Genomic DNA, 4,644 nt, shown 5'->3' with positions numbered 1-4,644 from the left:
AATAGGAGTTAAAGAATAAACAGAGACTAGTTGAGGGTGAAGTGACGATGAGTGTTGGAAGTGGTTCCAAGATTGATATGATCATCATCGTACACTCTCTATATTTTCGAGATTAGTGTTGAACCTAAATAAATGTTATTTGGTGTTTGCGTTGAGCATAAATAAGATTAGATCATGTTTAGTGATACGATTATTCATCTAAGACAGAGAATAAATTGTTATTCTGTTTACATGAATAAAACCTTCAATGGTCATACACCCAATAAGTGCATGAAGAAACTCCATATAGATGGACTTTCGGAATCACTTGATTATGAATCATTTGATGCTTGCGAACCGTGCCTTATGGGAAAGATGACTAAAACTCCGTTCTCCGGAACAATGGAATGAGCTAGTGACTTATTGGAAATAATACATACCGGTGTATACGGTCCGATGAGTGTTGATGCTCGTGGCGGGTATCGTTATTTTCTGACCTTCACAAATGATTTGAGCAGATATGGGTATATCTACTTAATGAAACTCAAGTCTGAATAATTTGAAAAGTTCAAAGTATTTCAGAGTGAAGTGGAGAATCATCGTAACAAGAAAATAAAGTTTCTACGATCTGATCGTGGAGGAGAATATTTGAGTTACGAGTTTGGCCTTCATATAAAACAATGTGGAATAGTTTCACAGCTCATGCCACACTACTAGGAAAAGGCCTACTAGGGGCGCACCAGTTTTGCCTACTAATGGCGCACTACTGGTGCACCACTAGTACCACGCCACTAGTATTATATACTAATGGCGCACCACTGGTGCACCATTAGTATCTGGTATACTAATGGCGCACCACGCCATGCGCCATTAGTATGCCTCCCAGGGGGGCATATTTACCCATGTGCTTTGGCATACTAATGGCGCACTGTGGTGTGATGCGCCATTAGTATCCTTTGGCATACTAATGATGCACTGTAGGGTGATGCGCCATTAGTATCCTTTGGCACACTAATGGCGCACTTTGGGGTGATGCGCCATTAGTATGAATATTAGGTTTTTTTTTACTTTTCTGACTTTTGCACAGGTTACAAAATGTATTATTGGACAGAATATAGACAGCACCACACAGCAACAGCAGATTCATCGAATACAATAGAAGATTAGTCTCCGAATACAATTCATCATATTAGTCTCTGAATTCAAAAGACCGAACAAAGATAGAACATTACAAGTCTCGGAGACCGCGAGTAGCGAGTTTGTCTTCACATTACAAGTCAATATCGATCATCTAAACTACCATCACATAGAAGAGAGATGCGGTCATCACGATGAGCATCATCGTGATGAAACTGGTCTTCATCCGGTTCCTCCAACGCTCCCTCTTCTCTCCCGCTAGATAGCGGGCGTATCTAGATTCCCCCTCTGCCCTAGTGGTGTACCCTTTGTAACTGTTACCGCTGAAACGATGAACCTGTCTCCGACACTCCTCCCAGTCGTCGTAGACTCTGGGAACCTTACCTTTTACACGACATACGACGGCATCTCTATGCACAAGCCAAACAACAGACAATACATAAGCAATATATAAGTATGCAACAAAAGGATCAGAAGAGAAAAGCAAGACATTAATAGCACGATTCATGGTCCTACTAATAAATAGCATCGATTACATCTAAGTTGAACGACTGTCCAAACCAAATAGACATACAAGTTCATTAAAGTTTAATTACAACATGAGCTAATCGATGTTTCAGAACTACAAATAGCATCACTACTTTCGACTCGACTCATGGGACCGGAGCGTGGATGAAGTCGCCGTTTTTCATGATGGTCATGAAGTCGCGGGCATTGTCAGCCTGCATTTGTAGCATTGTGTCTATCTCACTGTTGGACGGTTGATATCTGAGGTAGAACTGCCCCGAGGTACGAAGGACATCTTGATGGATGATTTCTTCAAACTCCGACTGGATGTGAAAGAATTCTTGTCGGAGGTCCGCGTCCTGGATTGCCGCCAAGCTTGCGGCCCAATCTTTGACATTATTTGGTAGCAGAAGGTGATTATGGTCCCGTACGATCGCCCGCATGTGATGGAGGGACTAGTAGGCATCCTTATGACCGCTAGGCGGCTGCTTGACGCAGGGGAACGTCGTATTGTGGGTGAACACGTGCTTGTCGTACCTACGAACTAGCCTCTTAAAGGTGCCTCCAGATTTGGCGTAGCCGGGGAGAGCATCATCAAGAACTTTCTTGATATTTGTGTAGTCTATCTTGGAGTCACGGTCCGGGTCGAAATACGTGGCCCTGGAATATTTCGGGCTTAAGAGGATGAGTGTGCAATGTGTGTCACTGCACAGAACACGGAATGTTAGAAAAAAAAGAACGATCGAAATCTAAGAAATCATATGTTACGGGGCGGTGAGGGGATGACTTACTCGGGAAAGTAAGGCACGAGGAAGTTATCCTTATCTGGGTTTGCCAGAATGACGCCTTCGAGGTATGAACTCGCGACTTGCCGGTCCCCAGCGCTGCCCAAGATCTTGGCACGCATGTAGAAGGGGTCGACTATCACGATGTTCGGGGTCTTGTCTCGAATGATCCGCATCTTCATACTCACCGAAAACAGCCGAACGAAGGTGTAGTGTAGTGAATGAAGGCTAAACATAGCAAAGATGTCATCAAACCGCAGGACGATCGTACCCCCGATGGCGCCATCCACAAAGCCCTTGCCCTCTGGCACCTTGGCCACGAAAACCGGTATGCCACATCATTCTGGGAGAGACGCCGCTTCTTCAAAGAAAGAACACTGTCATGCAGACTCCGCATAGCACCGGTTGCAGCATTGAGCATATTTGTCAGTAGCATCGCCCTACCCGCCACATGCACCCTCCTCGAGATATCCTTAGGTGAAGGTGGCCCGTCCTGAGCATGGATCATACTCGGTGCCGACTGGCTCGCACTGGCGCCCTTGTTAGTCTTTCGTTTCCGTCCCTTCTTCTTGATCTGCTATAATAGGACCGAGTTCTACTCACGGACCGCCTTCTTGAGCGTGTTGGGGCTGATAATATTTCGCACCTCAGCTATCTGAGGCTCGGTGAAGGCGGGAGCTGGAGGCGTCTCCTGAGAACTGAACGCCAGACGATGCCTGTTGCAATTGGATTTCTCCGCCGTACCAGCTAGATCGCGGTCGTCTTGGTTGGGTTCTTGAGAAGGAGGCCCGCAGAACTCGTCAGCGTACCCATGTTCGGCAAAGTACTTATCGACGTCGGTAAATGTACCGTCGTCATTGTCGCCGTCGTCCGGATCCTGTGCCATATGCATGTCCGGATCCTGTGCCATAGGGATGTCCAGCATGTCCGATAGCATTGCGGCGTTCTTGCTATGGCTTGGCGCCGGCACGACTGGCGGTCTTGTCTGTGGGGTGGTGTCCCCAACCCCCAAACGAATCTGGCTCTTCGGCCAAAGTAGGGGGCAGCTTACGCAGGCGCTGAGGGTCATCTCATCTTCTTCGTCGGCCCCAGCGGGTCGAATCGGAGGTAACAGCTCGTCGCAGCCTGGCAGCACCCAAACCAGTTCAACCCTATACAAGGTGAGTGGCATCGGATTACCATGGAACACGGGGTTGCCCGGTTGAACGATTCTTCCCTTGGCGACATCGACCAACTCGCCGCCCACGAAGTGCAGGAGAGTGCAAGGAACGTCGGTGGCGCCCTGCGAAAACATGTAGGGCGTCAGGGATGCCCAGTCAAAGGCAAGGAGATGAAGTCATCGGTCGAGAGGCTTAGTTACCCTGATGCCGTCGAGCTCGGCTAATGTCGAGGCACCGCCAACGGAGGGCATGCAACTGACGGAGGGGCCGCTTGATAGCGAGGTGTCGGCCGGCATACACCCGGGTGCATTAAGCTCCAATGCCGGTGCCAGTGCCGGAGACACGAATACTGCCTCCGTCGGAGACACCAATGGCGCCGCCGGAGACACCAATGGCGCCGCCTGTGTGTTGTGCGAGTTGTTGGCCGTGAAGCTGGGAACTGGGGGAGGCCCCTGTTGGCCACCCGCAATCCACGTCGTCAGCCCATGAATCAACATAGGCACCATGGTGGTGAGCGTCGTTCCTAGTTGTTGTTGCACTTGCTCTTGGACAATCTCCGGAATCCGTGCCACTTGTACCTTGAGTGCTTCAACCTTGCGCGACTGGCTTTCCGAGCTGGTCTTTTTCTCCTTTCGCCCACCAGCGGTATAGTATGACGAACATTTTGTGGACAAGCCTTTGCCGGCCACACGACCAGCTGTCGTCGGCTTACTGAGCTTATCCTTATTTATCATTACGTTCAATGCCCTATTTAAAGGGGTGTCAAAAGGGGAGCTCTGAGATGACCCCGCGCTACTGCTTTTAGTGTCCTGCGGAAGGAACGTGAACCATTTAGAAATATTGGGGATTAATTGGAATGCAACCATATGGAGCTAATTACGCGGGGGTGTATTCCTTACCAGAACAAGCTCGAGCGCCCTGGTCTTCGGATCCATGGTAAGCTCCTTTATTACCGGGTCCTCCTTGTACCGGGCCCTGAGAAAGTTCCTAGTCTGCTTGTCACGGTATTTCTCGAAGCAGGGCGGCAGGCCTTGCTCGGCACGCTCCGCGTCCTCCTTGTCCCATATAGGCTCCGC

General features: G+C 49.1%; 1 pseudogene; it reads right to left on the bottom strand.

Annotated features, from left to right (window-relative positions):
• Nucleotides 1-513: 513 nt before the first annotated feature.
• Nucleotides 514-4,302, bottom strand: LOC119350516 (annotated as a pseudogene).
• Nucleotides 4,303-4,644: the final 342 nt, after the last annotated feature.

Source organism: Triticum dicoccoides, chromosome 1B (genome assembly GCF_002162155.2).
Source record: "Triticum dicoccoides isolate Atlit2015 ecotype Zavitan chromosome 1B, WEW_v2.0, whole genome shotgun sequence".
In the NCBI taxonomy this organism is placed as follows: Eukaryota; Viridiplantae; Streptophyta; class Magnoliopsida; order Poales; family Poaceae; genus Triticum; species Triticum dicoccoides.
Note: the sequence above shows the minus strand (reverse complement) of the source record. Positions and strands in the feature narration are given on the sequence as shown.